Source organism: Lepus europaeus, chromosome 7, assembly GCF_033115175.1.
Source record: "Lepus europaeus isolate LE1 chromosome 7, mLepTim1.pri, whole genome shotgun sequence".
NCBI classification, from domain to species: Eukaryota; Metazoa; Chordata; class Mammalia; order Lagomorpha; family Leporidae; genus Lepus; species Lepus europaeus.
The window spans coordinates 49,577,684-49,593,959 of NC_084833.1; positions in this window are offsets into that span (position 1 = coordinate 49,577,684).

Below are 16,276 nucleotides of genomic sequence, written 5' to 3' on the forward strand. Positions count from 1 at the left end.
CTGGGGCATCTTGCCATTTATAAACAGAGGTGATAGACTTAGCCTCTGTAGTGAGGCCTCAGTGGGAGTCCTGTGAGTCACAAAGCCAAAACATATTACCCACAAAATATTACTTAAGGCTGAGGAAGAACTGTGGAGATAGGATAGGGAAAGAAAGAGATGAGTGTGTGTGTGTGTGTGTGCAGTCCCTGTCTTGACCAACGTGTTGATGGTATCATAGAGCAGTAATTGGTGTGGACTGAGCACTATTCCTCTAGTTCCTGAATAATAATAATCTTAATAAATACCTACTGGGACCAGCATTGTGGCAATGTGGGTAAGGCTCTGCCTGCAGTGCCAGCATCCCATATGGGCTCTGGGTTTGAGTCCTGGCTGCTCTACTTCTGATCCAGCTCTCTGCTGTGGCCTGGGAAAACAGTAGAAGATGGCCAAGTCCTTGGACCCCTGCACCTGCGTGGGAGACCCAGAGGAGGCTCCTGGATCCTGGCTTTGGATTGGCCTAGCTCTGGCTGTTGTGGCCATTTGGGGAGTGAACCAGCAGATGGAAGACCTCTCTCTGTCTCTGTCTCTGCCTCTGCCTCTGCCTCTGCCTCTCCATAACTCTGCCCTTCAAATAAATAAATAAATCTTTTAAAAAATATATATATATATATATACTTAGAAATCATTGGATATAGAAGTGTCAGAAATACCTGTAATCTGCGCCTACATCAGACATCACTAATCAAACATGGTACTCTTCCATCTTGAGCCTATTCATAGTCTCAGAATCCTCAACCTAAACATCAGAGATGGGGTTGAGAATGAACTTGTCAACCTGAGTCCGGACCAATACTCCAGCAAGAGAGATGCAAAGCTGGGGTCAGAATGTAAGTTTTGTGATTCCTAGTCTATTGCTCTTTTACATGCATCACATTGTCTTTCTGTCCCTAAAAATCATAAATATCGGTGAAAATCCCACATATTTGTCACACTTTATGGCTTCCAGAGAAATTGAAGACAGTTTCCATCTGCTTTTATAAAAGACTTGTGGAGAAGACAAGGGAGCCCTAACCCAAATAGTGAAAACACCTGAGTTTGGTTTTGGTCCCAAAATGATCATTTGAGCATTGAGAATACAGAGCCTGATAAGAGATGACTTCCATGTGCTGTACCCTGCCTTACATAACTTGCATGGCTCACATTGAACTTAATTTTCTGTGTGTTTATCTGTGCTTGGATACATAAGTGCACGGGTGTACCCTTGAGTGTGGATTGCTTTGCATGTGTATCATGACCATGACTCTGGCTCAGCATGGTACATGAGGTGCTATGGTGCCATGTTAACACGCATGTTCTATATACAGGCCTATGTGTATACTTGCCAGGAGCATATGAGGCCACATGTGTCGGTGTTCAGACACATAAGTGCATCGATCTGACCCACAGTGAGTGCTTGTCTGCAAAGCTAGCAGTATAGGAAGTGTTGAGGCAAATGACACCATGTTGCTTCTTGGCTGATTCCCCAGCCCTCATTAACACAGACAATTGCTCCACGTCCTCCCTCTCCCAGTGGCTGGATGTCTGCCAGTTAGAAGCTGAAACTCCTGACGGAATCCCAGGGATGCACATGCCTGTCCCTGTCAGTCTTGGGTTTGCCTCAAGGTCAAGGATACCCCCCAGGATCAGCAGTGGGAAATTCACACAGTCAGTCCCACATCTGAGCTGTCTTTTCTGCAAGGCGTCTTCTTGGTGCCTCTGCTATCTGCCAAGCTCCTGTGCCTATCTCAGCCCCTGCCCCCGACTACTAACAGACTGTGCAACAGGACTTCTGGCCCAGAGAGGGCCAGGCTTGCCCTGGAGCGTGGGCCCTGCGGCAGATGGAGATGTGTCCCCAGCGATAGGCATTCCCTGCTTTGGAGGGGCTGAGGAGGAACGATTTCATCCAAGAGGGTCTGCCCTCCCCCCTTAAAATCCAGTGTCTTAACAGATAATTAAACCTCAATATCTGTTGAATAAATTATGAACTTTTTGACTATGGATGACATGAGCTGAGATAAAACACCAGGCCTGACCCTACTGTATAACTCCCCTGCATTTCTGGGGTTGCTCCTCCAACTGCCCCCACTCACCCCAAAAGGCTCCAGGAGCTAGGACAGGTGAAGTGTGGCCTGCAGCCCATTTTCCCAGACCCTTGCCAGCCTTACCACCTAGGGCCAGGTCTTCTTTTGTGCCTGTTGCCTGCCTCTGTTGGAATTCCCAGCAACACTGGGTTTGGTACCCAGGGCCTTTCCATCCCACTGCTCTACCTGCTAGTACTGCACCTTCGCCCTTCCTCTCCCCTGCGTCCTGCGGGTGGCTTCACTCTGGGATGTCTGGCCCAGAGTGGAGTTGGAGCCTCCCCCTCCTGGCTGGGACACTTCATTGATCACTCACTCCAGGTGAAAGTCTCGCTTCAGCTCCACTTCCCCTTGGCCTGGGGTTTTCTGGGCCTGCTGCAGTCTGAGCTCAGGGCAAAGAGAGCACTGTGACTTCAGATGGCCTCAGGGCACCTTGGCACTTCTCAGCCCCCAGACAAAAGCCATTAGACATCACAGCCACATCCGTACCCTGCCACGTTCCCGGCATAAAGGGTCGGCTAAATACCTCTGCAAAGTGCGTATTGTGCTGCCTCCTGCACCGCCTTCCCGGCCATCCCTGCACTATCAAATCTTTCTAGGGCCCTTTGTTGTCAAACCAAATATAGCGCTACATTGTCTGGCCTTCCACCCATTCTGGCTGGATAAAGGGGCCCCGGTCCCCAGACTGGGGGCGCACAGGCTCCGGGCGGCCTCCTCAATGCTATCTCACCGTCACAGCCCACGCCGGGAGCCTGCAGCTCCTCCACCCACCCGCTCTGCTCCCCGGCCGGTGGCTGTGCCATTGATACGGTGTGTGTATTCTTTCCCACAGGTTCCCACGAGCATGTCACTAACCATTTCCTGGGCCTTATCGCCGGGAGGAAAAAAAGGAGCGCCTTTGAAAAGTGGAAACAAAACATCAGGCCCCATTGTTGTGTGACTTCCCCGCGCGCAATCTGGGCTCTCCATCACTCGACACGCAGAGACTACAAACACGGCATAACACAGATACTCCAATCGGCAATTTAACCAGGACTCTCATTGTTCTGTATCTGCCATCTTTGCTCTGCGTGTCTGTGCCTTTTAAATCATCCTTTTCATTTTCCTCTCTCTTGACTCAGAGCAAAAGGCAAAAGCCTCTGATGGCTGCAGTTAACAGAGCCGACTGAGTCAGTTTGCAAACTTAGGTGTGCCTGTCTGTTCACCGGAGCGCACTGTGGAGCGAGCCTGGGTCCCCAAGCGCTTTCTGCCCCTTTGCACCCCCTTCGCCTGCACATCACTTTTCTCTTTTAGCCTTCTTCTTTCTTCCTTCTGTCCCAGCCTCTTCCTCTCTGATTCATTGGTTAACTCTCGCTGTCCACCTGAAAGGTCATTTCTTGTAATGAATGAAGAGGAGGAGGGACTTGAGGTTATTGTTTCTGAGACACACAGTTCTGGACTGTTGTAGCCAAGGAAACTTCAGAGCTGAACAAGTCAAACTCCTTATTTTCTGGAAGAAGACAGAGTAGAGACTGACTCTGAGAGCGAAGGCACTGGCCCAGTGCAACATCCAGGGTTAGAAGCCGAGTCTACTCCTCTCTCTGACCATTGCCAGGAAGTTCTGTGTCCCAGCTGTCCGTGTCCCAGCTCTGTCACAAGATGTTTCTGCAATGTCTCTCAAGATCAATGACACGTCCCTGCATTAGGTGTCCATCTGGGATGGTTCCCTAAAAGTGATCTGACCATTTTAGGGACCTCCAAGAAGCATTTCCTAGCATAGCACGAAGCAACTAAGCACAGACTCTGTAAAGAGAAAAGCCCAGACCAGAATCTTGGCTGTGCCACTTAAGAGCTGTGTGATCTCGGGTCACTCCCTAAATGCCTCTGTGTCTCAGATTCCTCATTTGCAAAATGGTCACAAAAATAGATCCTGCTTCCTAGAGTCTTCAAGAATTAGCATGAGTTCATTTATATATGGTGGCGGGTGTATAGAAAGCAAGCATTTTGTGAATGTTAACTACTGAAGAAGGCCTAGGCAGAAGGTTGTGTTAAGATTTTTTTTTTTTAAATATCCAACACACTGTCATTTTGTTATCTTGCCAGAATGGAGTTCTTGGGGCTTTTCCGGTAGAGTTCTACAACACACACCCCTAGTTAATTCCTGAAGCTGGGACTCCAGCTCATCACGGCAGTGATTCACCTCCACTTGATAAACACCCAGCCATCCATGTCACAGTGTAAACGGCACACATCCTACCTGCCACTGTGTGTGGTCCTTGCCCCTGGGCAGCTTGTGGTCTGGTGCAGGAGACAACAATCACACTAATAAAAACCCAGCCAGTGGTCGGCACTGTGGCGCAGTGGGTTAATCCTCCACTTGCGGAGCTGGCATCCCATGTGGGCGCTAGTTCTAGTCCTGGCTGCTCTACTTCCAATCCTAGCTCTCTGCTTGGGAGAGCAGTAGAGGATGGCTCAAGTGCTTGGGTCCCTGTAACCACGTGGGAGACCCAGAAGAAACTCCTGGCTCCCTGCTTTGGATCAATATAGCTCCGGCTGCTGTGGCCATTTGGGGAGTGAACCAGCAGAAGGAAGACTTTTCTCTGTCTCTCCCTCTCATTGTTTGTAACTCTACCTCTCAAATAAATAAATAAAATCTTAAAAAAATAAAAAACCTTACCACTAGCCATGAAATGAAGGAAAAGTGCAGAATGATGTGAATAAAAGTAATATTAGGGGCCGGCGCAGTGGCTCACTAGGCTAATCCTCCGCCTTGCGGTGCTGGCACACTGGGTTCTAGTCTCGGTTGGGGCACCGGATTCTGTCTCAGTTGCCCCTCTTCCAGGCCAGCTCTCTGCTGTGGCCAGGGAGTGCAGTGGAGGATGGCCCAAGTGCTTGGGCCCTGCACCCCATGGGAGACCAGGAGAAGCACCTGGCCGCGGCGGCCATTGGAGGATGAATCAACGGCAAAAGGAAGACCTTTCTCTCTGTCTCTCTCTCTAACTGTCCACTCTGCCTGTCAAAAAAAAAATAATATTAGGGAGCTAAATCTAAGTTGGGATCTTAAAGAGGGTATTTCTGAGAAAATGACACTTGGTCTGATTCTTTTTTTTTAAGTATTATTTTATTTATTTGAAAGACAGTTACAGAGAGAAGTAGAGCCAGAGAGAGAGGTCTTCTATTCCACTGGTTCACTCCCCGAATGACCGCAATGGCCAGAGCTCAGCTGATCCGAAGCCAGGAGCAAGGAGCTTCTTCCGGTTCTCCCATGTGGGGGCTGGGGCCCAAGGACTTGGGCCATGTTCTACTGCTTTCCCAGGCCACAGCAGAGAGCTAGATTGGAAATGGCACAGCTGGAACTTGGACCCCCACCCATATGGGATGCCGGCGCTACAGGCTGGGGCTTTAATCCACTGTGCCACAGCTCTGGCCTCTGGTCTGAGTTTTATAAGGATGAAGAGGGTGGGTGTTTGGCCAAGCTGTTAAGATACCCATGTCTCATACCTGGGTTCGAATCTTGACTGTGGTTTCTGACTCCAACTTCTATTAGCTTAGACTTTGGGAGGCAGCAGTGATAACTCAAGTAGTTGAATTCCTGCCTCCCACATGGGAGACCTGGACTGAGTGTCCAGCTCCTGGCTTTGACCTGGTCCAGCCCCAGCTGTTGTGGGCATTAGAGGAGAAAAACAGTGCATGGGGATTTTCTCTGCCTGTCTCTTTAATAATAGTAATAACAATAACAAAATGGGTGACAGATGTGGCCAGTGGCCAAGAAGGCTGGCATGACAGACACAGAGAGAAGAAGGAAGGCTCCCAGGCCTGCAGAGGGTACACTGAGCAGTCAAGGCTGCATGCGAGTTTTGACATTTCCCACCCCAAAGGCAAAGCTCCTAATAGGTTCAGAGCAGGTCCTTTGGCTTCTGGGTAGAGAATGGATGGAATGGGACAGCTAGGAGGCCAGCAAAGGAGCTATTTTTCTAGTTTAGAGGAGAGAACAAGAGCTTGAACAAAAATGGTGTCTGTGGAAATGGAGACAAGAGCTCAAGTGGTATCTGGAGTGCAACATGAGCATCTGGGCTGTGGAGACATCATCTACCGCTAAAGGGGAGGCTGGAGGGAGCTCTGGATTGAGCGCTCCCATCCTGTTGGGATGCTATGGGTTAGGCAGCAGAGTATTTGGATCTGGAGCTCAGAGTAGCAGTTCAGACTAGAGATGTGCATTTGGGCATTAACAACTTTTTAATGTGTTGTGTATGCATGCCTGCACAAATGAATCAAGTGCTAATGCTAAGATTTGTGCCCAGATTGGTCTGACAGATGAGTGAATATTTTACATAGATCAGTCACCTTCCAGTAAGCTGAATTCAATATAAATGGTGCCTATTCCAGGATTGATGACTGTCAAGTCCAGGGGGAAAGGTGAGGACTGCTAAGCAGCCTGAATTCTCAGGAGAATCCTCGAGATCAGTCAGAACTTGAGAGTCCCTGAAGTCAGAGATTGTGGTGGATGATCGGGGGGTGCACAGGAAAAGGCTGGCGTCCAAAGGATATTGGAATCCCTCATACACCAAACTGTACCAGCCCCCAAACTCTCCTGGAGCAACATTCATAAGATTGTTTTGAGGTCATTCTTCAGGAGAGACTCAGGCTGGGAATCACTAAACAGCAAGAACAGACAATCTCCACATCTCAGTGATTCACAAAGTCCCATGCGGACCAGGCAGTGTGGCACTTTTCCAACAGTGACTTAGGTATCGAGGCTGCTTCACCTTTCAGCTCTGATACCTGGATGGTCTATACCTCTTGCACTGAGGAAGGGCAAGAGAGTGTGGGGACTTTGACCTGTTCTCAACAGCTTTAGTAGTGACAGAAATTATCTCTGCTCCCAGACTGTAGATCTTACATGTAGCCCCAACCTAGCTGCAAAGGGGGCCAGGCAATGGAGCGTGAGTACAGGGGGCTTTGGCCAGTGTTAATCGTCTCTAGCCACTTAGCAAGTGTTTATGCTGTCTCTTCTTGAAGGGAGCACCGAAGTGGAAATAGGTTTGGAAGACCAGGTAGGAAATGATTAGAGAGGGTCATGATGGGGATGAAGGAGATGTTGCAGGGAACCTGATCCAGCCATATTGTTCTTTGCCTTGGGCTCTAAAAGTTGGGATGCAAAGACTCTTCTTGGAACCTTGTCTATTTCTAGGCATATGAAATCCATTTTCTCTTGTTCTCTACATATGCTACTCATTGGAAAACATTGCTGCTGCTTTGACTTGAAGGGGAGATTAAGGCTATTTACTAAATCACAGTCCGAGGTGACTGTTACCACCCAGGAGTTATATGGAGGTGATGTTGTGAGGGTGGAACAAGATTGTTTCTTGACTGAGCAGCATCCCAAAAAGTCCACATGAACAGAATTCCCCCAGGAGCCCCATTTGAGGGAGCAAAACCCTCTCAAGCCAGTATCATTGTCTCTCTCTCCCGAGCTGAGACTGTCAAAGAGTTTCTGTATCTGTCCAGCATAGCGATCTTATCAAAGCAGATTAAAAATGAGAATGGGCCCATAAAACATGCATTATGGTCTCTCATAGCCTCATAAAACCAGATAAATGCTCTGCTCCAGAGAACCCTAGATTGAGTTTACACCTCTCTCCCTCCCCATAATGGAATTATCAACAGAAGATAATTGAAGTTGAAAAAAAGAAGTCAGTAACTTGTAAAGTTCACCTCAGTGGATTGATTGACCTCTTGGACTGCCTGGAGGAAAAGCAGATCATGCCAGAGGGCACCCAGCTTTCCTTGACCCCAAGGAGCTGCTCCATGTTTCCCACGAGACTTTGAGTGAAGACATAGGAAGAAATGTGATAGATTCTTCTGCCTTTCTGTGTGGTACCATTCCCCTTCCCCTCCTCCCATTGAAACCCAAGCCAAAGTGTTGCAATGCATTTAGGTAACAGGCTTGGCGCAAATCTACCTCCAGGATTTTTAGGCACGTTCCTGAAAAGTAGTCTTGACTTGGAAAGGGGAGGTTTGAAGACACTGGGACTGAGGGGATTGAACAATGAGTCTCCTTCTTGGTGTGTTCTGATTCTGGCCACACTTCTGCCTGTGGGGCTGTACCTCAGTCCTTGAATCAGTACTGCATCCTTGGCAAACGGAGACTGTCTACAGGATTCTTGGTGATGGGAATCCTACTGGGCTCAACCACTGGGGTCTCCTCCCAGTCTACCCACCCTCAGAAGCTCACTTTCTAAGAGACTTAGCTTCTTCCTGGTATTTAAAAATATCCTTGCATCAACTGCCTCTGTCCCAAGTAGCATCTGTGTAGTGTCTTTCAAGCCCCACTATCCAACCACGACCACAGTCTCCAGGTTGGTTCTGCATCCTATAGCACCGCGTGCAGACACTGATTTGCTCCCAATTGCATGCTTTTGTCATTGTTGTTTGCATCTCTGCCTCCTGGATAAATAAGGGAATGCAGAGGGCAGCTTTGACGTACCAGATCCAGCACCTCACACAATGCATGGCACATAGCATGTGATCAAGAAATATATGTAAATGAATAAAGGTCCATAACTGTGTCTGCTTGGTCCACGTCTAAGCAGGAGAGGACTTCTCCAATGTGTTGTGACTGTTTCCCCACAAACCACAGAGGGAGGCGCACTGATTCCGTGACCTCCTGGGAGGGGCTCTAAAACACAACTGAGACAGAATAAATGTCTGGCTGTTCTGTTTTGACTGGTGACAAGAGTTGCAAGCTGATTAATACATTTAAAGTGGTGATCAATTTGTCTTATTCACATCCTCTTATCCTGATTGTAATGAGTAGATCTTTTAACATAATGAAAACTGCATATTTCACTCAAATTCACAGTTTTGCATTCCAGAGGAGATGAAATGCTGTTCTTTATTTAATGTTAAAATGAGGTGCAAGCTCTTGTCTTGGGAGACCAGAGAAGGTGACAGTCTGTCTCTTTCTATGAAGTCCAAAAGTGTGGCATTGCCCAAGACCTTGGAATTTGATCATGAAAATGGGTTCCTAAAACTGCAGTGGGATGGTATCTGTTCAGTCACCTTGTCTGTTTATCTGGAGGCCCAAAGATCAGCATCGACTGGAGGTTCCATGGCTTTTGCTTGATACCTATTGATAGAGAGAGCTCATCACTGTTAATTTTAATGTTCAACATCTCCAAGTATAAAAATAATTCATACATTGGTCCCAAACTGACCTCTCTGTTATTTTTTTAATATCTATTTGAAAAGCTGAGAGACAGACAGGCAAAGATTTCCCAACTGTTGGTTTATTCCCCCAAATGCATAGATCTGGGCTAGGCCAAAACCAGGAGCTGAGAACTTAGTCCAAGCCTCCCATGTGGGTGACAAGGACCAACTGCTTGAGCCATGACCTGCTGCTGGATCAGGAGCAGAACAAGGATTCGAATCTCAGCACTTCAGTATGGGATGCAGGTGTCCCAAACAGCATCTTAATCCTTAGTCAAGCACCTGCCCCTTCCTATTGTTTCTATTTCTAAGAGGAGGGGAGGGGAGGAGAGAGGAAGGGAGGAAGAAGGGAGGTAGAGAAGAGAAAGAAGAGAGAAAGCATGCTGAAGGCTACCTGCCCTGGTTTGCAGTGGATCCTGAGGCCAGCTCAAAGAACTCTAGGAGATGACCTGACCTCCTTCACCTTCTTCCCCATATTGCTGAGGTCAACTCAAAATAGTTGACTTTTCATGCAACCAAGCAATTCCAATTAAATAAAAGTAGACATAAAGCCGCGTGTTCCTTAGCCCTGGAAGAGAGAACTCAAGAGCGTCAGAGACTCTCCCAAGGCCACACCAACAGGAGTGAGAGAGTCAGGGCTGCAGCCAGGTCCTGACTGAATCCTAGCCCAGTGCCCCACCCCGCCCCGCTGCCACCACTCCACGCTTTGCTGTGCGCAGTCATTGAAGCATATCCCTGTCCCCTGCTCAGGTTCTCCCCCAGCATCTCGCTTTTAACAAAAGAAAGAGCCACTTCTTTCAGAGCAGCCACATGTAGCAGAGCAGTGGGAACCCAAACCAAGAGGAATTCACTCTCCATAAATTACACTTTAATAGATGTCAATTATTAATTCCTAAATAAATATTTGTTAATATTCAAAAGAGTTTGCCTACTAAGAAAAACTCAGGCTACACAGAATAATTAGTGCTTCTTACTGTGCAGTGGCTGTGGCCCGTAATGATTCTTTTCCTCATTCTGCATCTTTGTTCTGAAGTAGGAATGCCTGAGTGTGTTGGGCTTCCTGGGGATTTTGGCAAGCCCTCCTCCGAGAAGCCTGGGTGCCAGGTGCATGCACTGAAAGGGTACTGGCGCTTGATGCTCCCTCGGAAGCTCTCACACTGGGCAGTGGGTCTTTCTCCTTTTTCTTTGCAGAGCAAGACTTTGTGAAGAGCTGAAGCTGTTTGACGCATGTCTAATGAGAGGAAATTGTACATACAGCCGAAAACTGGGTAAAGAATGTGGTTCAGCCAAACAAAGGTCTGATGGAGTGTATTGTGGTTTCAAGAGCTACACTAGGGGCTGGGTTTGCAGGCAAGGTGGGGGTGGATACAAACGAAAATGGGGTGTCTTCAGGGTCCAAGGAGCGTGCAGACGCCAGGAGAGTGTTTCGTGAGACATTTCTTAGCCCAGGGTGAAGGAAAGTGGTCCACATAAGAGTCCCTCCAAAATGTCGAGATAAATTGGAGAATCTAGAAACCACATTAAATTGGTGGAAGGAATGGGGGGGAATTCATTAAGGAAGTAGAATTGTGAGAGAGCTTAAAGAATGGCTAGGACTTGGATGGTCAAAGATGCTGTTAGCATCTGAATTTCAGAGGGCATTCATTCATCCACTCATCCATCTAAGATACATTTACCAGGAATGATTGGTAAGTGCTATCCCTGGTCTGGATGCCAAGGAATAAAACAAACAAAAAGTTGGGTCTGTAAACTTTAAGTGTATAGCACATTGATACATAAGAATTACACATGCACTGCCACTTAATAATGTTACATGCAATAGCAAAATAGTTGCAACACAGTGAGATAGAAGTCCAGTTTTCTCTGACCTCCACTAGGGGGTCAGAGGAAGCGTTCAGCAATGGGAATTCTTGATCAGAAGCCTTCACTCTTTTGGTCAATTCATTCACAGCAAATATTTGCTGACTGCCTATACGTGCCAGGTAGCACTATGAGTCAGGACAGTGCAATGAACAGAACAGACTAAGCCTTTGTCTGGTGATGGTCACATCCTAAGAATTCAGCAAATTGAGGAGGGAAGGTCATTCTTGTCAGAGATAACAGAAAGTGGAAGTTTAAGAGCCTTGAGGTCATGGGATGTGGACACAGCTGCAAGTGGGCAGGGAAGGCTATTGTCAGCAGGTGACACTGGAGAAGGAACCAGGGGCACAATTCAAAGGACCTTGCACACTGTGCTAAACACTTAGAACTTTATTAGGAGCCAATGCAAGTCAAGGGAGAGGGATAAAGCAAAGGAGGAGGAAGGTGATGCTGTATTTGAGTTCTGTTAGAACCCATCTGGCTGAGCTCTTGGTCTAACGTCCTGTACCCCAAGTTGTTGGTGGCTCCTGGCCCACAGGGTCCTTCAGCTATTGCATAGATTGCTGTCCATCATTTCTTCTAGGTCAGGCTTAGGCCTGTCTCTGTCACTCTGATGCTCACCTGAACCAGAGACCCAGAGGACACGTTCCTCCCTGCCTTCTCCACTCAGGGCAGAAGTTAGAGTGGCAACCTCTCCCGATCCAGATCAAAGAGCACCTCCTCATGGATGGTGGGGAGCTGTGGCTGAGAGAGCCCTCAGGGATCAACAAATCCCGGCCCCTTATTGTACAGATGAGAAAGCGAAGGAGCAGGGAGGGGAAGAAATTTTCCCAGAGCCACACCGAGTAAATGGCAGAGCTGGAAGCAGAACTCCCACCTGCTAAAACCACATCCTTTGCTCCTCACAGGAGGTAGTGGAACCTTCTTTGGGCTTCCAACACAATAGGATGTGCCTCTATAACGATGCTGGTCACATCTACAGCCTGCATGAAGCTCTGTGCGTGTGTCCACATCCAACGCAGGGACTCCAGGAGTGTTGACGACAGATTAGGAGAACAGAGTGTGCTATCCCTGAGTGCTCACTCACTTCTCCTACTAAACCACCCAGTGCAGGGAACTCAGGAGCCCTAGCATCAAACTGCTCTGTGCCCTGACATTCCATAGCAGTCCATGATACCCAGTTCCCAAGGGGTGTTGCGTGACTTAAAGGGGAAGAGCATAGAAATGGACTCACATAGCCCCTCCGGAAGTGCTCTTTCCTGCCTTTCTTCTTGGCACTTCTTCCCACACTCCTACTAAACATTGCTGTGGGAAGAACTAGGTCTGGGAAAGGTTGAGTTTGTGGTCAGAGAAGAAGGCAGAAGGCTGAATCTTGCCTTTGTTGTGGCCCAGAGCTACATCATTTTCCACATATTATATTTCTACACAAACAAGCCCAGATAACTTGAAGGGCCACTCAACACCATACTCAAAATGAGCGGTCAGGAAAGGAAGTGGAACTGGGATTTCCCTCGCAATTGCCACAAGAAGGGGAAGCCCGAGTGGGCTGGCTGGGGCCTAGCCTATCAGAGCTTGGAGAAAATTGTATCTAAGCTAGATTGGCTGAGACAAAATTGCATGGCTTGGTCCTCGCTGAAGGATTTCCTGGGGTCACATGTAGCCACGTAGGTTGGCGAGCACAAGAACAGGGACTAACAAGAAAAACTGGTGCCAGGTGGGGTGGGATCTGAGCCCAAATCAAAGGGAGTTTGGACGCTCATTTGTTCAGGTGACCCCAATTACTTTGAATCTGCATCATGAACAAGAAGAATGAAGGCTTAGGAGAGACAAAGGCCTAGGGTCAGGTCCTGGCCTCTCACACAATGGCTATAAGCATTTGGGGGAATTATCCAGACCCTCACGGCATCTGTCCCCCCAGTTTTGCCATCCATGGGCTGGGGATAATAACAGGACTGACCTTGCTGTTGAGATGGGGAGTGAGATAAAGCACGTGGAGCACTTGGCAGGGAGCCTGCGTTAGGCAACCCTCAAAAAATCCACCGAGACACAAACAAGAACTGGAGCACAGAAGTACAGGCCCTCCTGGAGCCAGCTGCTGTCATCTGGGCCCCAACAGCTGCCTGAATCCTTCTGCAGCCTTATTTTTTTTTTCAGTACACTTGTTAAGAAAGGAGAATATATATATAGGAAAATGTGCCAATCACAAGTTATAGCTTAGTGAGTTTTCTCAAAGTGACACCCCCCCCCCAGGAAACTGGTTCTTAGGTCAAGAAAGTGTTTCTCATGGGCAACAGCTATTTCCTTTGGCTATTGTAACCCCCTTTTGACTCATAATGCCATGGATTAGTAGTTTTTGCTCCTAGACTTTGTAGAAATGGAATAATACAATATACACACTTTAGTGTTTGGCTTCTTTCCATCAGCATTGTGTTTGTGGGATCCCTCCAAGCTGTTGTATGGAGTTGTAATTTATTTATTCTCATTGCATGCACCATTCTATTATATGAACAAACCACAATTTATTTATCCATTTTATGATTGATGGGATTTGGGTAGTGTCTGGTGGTTTTTTACTATAATAAATAGCACTGTTGGGCAATTCTTGCATTTGACTTTTGATGAGCATATGTATGTATTTCTGTTAGTTATATATCAGATTGAATCAAGTTAAATTGACATTTTTGTAAATCAGAAAGTCAAATACTAGCAATTTTGTATGGCTCAATCTAATGCTCAGGATTAGAGATGTTGGATCATCACACTTCTATATTCAGCTTTAGTAGACACTGCTGGTCTCCCCAGATGATTGGACCGACTGACACTCCACCAGCATTGTGTGAGAGCTTTGGTATCTGCTACTGAGGTCCCTCTGCCAGGGCGCGTCTCCCCAACCCCGTGGATACTCTCTGTGCTCACATTCCCCTTGGAAGGGTGTTCTGACTGTTCTGGTCCTCACAGAGACAATGTTCTGGTGTAGAAAGGATGTGGTTCTACGTAGGACCAGTATAACTGTGGCAGAGAGCATCAACCCGTGAGTACAAAGGCTGGAGACCACGTCTCTTTCCGCAAAACCTTTAAGAGCCTGAGTCTACTGGGTATTGAGGAGGGTGAATTTTCTACCAAGGGTTTCAATTTTTCTCCAGACAAGAAATGGGAAGCCAGGAGGTCAGGAGATAAGGCTCTTCCCTCTTGCCCAGACATAAAGAAGCTAGATAGTTCCAAGGGATTAGGTTTGACCATAATCCGTCTTCCTAGGGGAGGCAAAGCCTGGAGGCCCTTTCCTCTTGGGCCTCTAGATCCGTGGGCCTGGCCAGGTCAATGTATCCGACAGCCACAGAAGACTGAGTGGCCAGGGCCCACAAGACATTAAGGGACTCATAAAAATGTTTTGATTCTCCTGAAAAACAGAAAAATAATGAACTTTTAGGTCAAAGAACAAAAATGTTTTGATTTAACATAGTAATGTATGTAATTTTGATATATGTCTGTGTTTATTTACACCTTTCTCTAATGAAAGGAAGGACCCAAAGGAGGCAAAAGTGCCAAGGGCCCAATCCGAGCTCCGCAAAGTGGCTTATCTAAAGTTACCCAGCTCTCTGAGTTTCCTTCGCCTTAGGAATACTTTTTGATAGTTCTATCTTTGTCTGAGCCATGTCCTGGAGTATGAAGAAAAGATAATTCTGTCTACATCGAAGCCAGAGAGCAAGGGAGAACATCAGGAAGTTCTTCATTTTGCTTTGTGGCCCAAAGTAGGATAGAGTCCCAGAGCTCCTTCCACCTGCCCCCAGCGTTGGTGCGGAACCTGATTTCTAAATCGCATGGACCCAACTCCCTGGGTAGTGGGAGGTGGGGGTCTCTGGTGAGGATAAGGTTGTGTTCTCTGGCTCCTCAGGGGGTCCCAGTGTGGGCATCTGCGCTGTGGTCATGGCCAGACCTCCAGCCTGCTTTAGTTCCTGTGTGCTTCCTCCTCCCAACATGCACATACCCAGAGATTAATTTAGAGGCTGAAGCCTGAGACATCGAGATCTTATTTCTTCCAAACATGTCTCTGTTGGGCTGGCCTTCAAGGAAATATCGAATGATGAATAGCTGTTTGCTGGCTGGAGGAATTTGGAAAGGACAAGCTATTTAAAGCTCTGTGAAACACAACCAGGTTGGGAATATATTTGTATTAAATGTGGGGTGTGGGGATGTATAAAAGAATAATTTAGCAAAACTAATTATTTAAACTATAAGCAACATGGATATAAGCTATTTTATTTATAGATTTATGTTTGGATTCAAGTAGAGAGGGAAGTGGTCAGGGGAAGAATACAGCAGAGGTTTGGAAGTGGATTTGGGAAGGTGGGGTTCTACATGTAGCTCCTGCCCCAAATTTGCTGTGTGATCTACAAAGTGTACCTAATCTCTCAGAACCTCAGCTCTCGTATCTGCAGAAGAGGCAACTCGACAATCCAGAGGGCCTTTTCCAGCTGTCAAGTTTAGCACATAGTAGGTGTCCATCAGTCGCTGAGGGCGTGAGGGAGTGCAGGATGATGGCTGAGTCAGTATCCTGCACCTGTGGAACAAGCAATGGAGATGTGAATGCCTTAACAATGGTGACAATGTTGGGAAGCTGAGCTCGACTGTAGACGGCATTTGTACTGCCATAAAAATAGCATAACAAGATTATATTGAAATATCCCACTATTTAACTTAATAATTTAAATGTTTGCCTAATGAGGTGGACTTGATTGGATTAGGGCATTCACAATTAATTTTGATAGATCATTTTACACATTGGAGGTGCATTCTTCTGAACCAGGAGGTGGAACGGAAGTGCAAAATGTTTACGTTCAAACGAGCATGTGATTTTGCAGAAAACATTAATCCCAGATCATGCACACTAAGTCAATTTCAGAAATGGCTTCTAGATATATTATTAGAAATTGCTCTTCAAATATAAAAAGCTTGTAATAGAGTTCTGTCCATTTTTCCTTTGGCTGATGGAAGTTGTTTTATAAATATGCCTATGATATGATGTTTTCTTCATCCAAGCCTTTTGGTACTAATTGCAACTTTTTAAACAGTGTAAGTAGTAGCTGTCATGAACACTTTGAATCTGATTACAAATACGAATTTCTGAACAA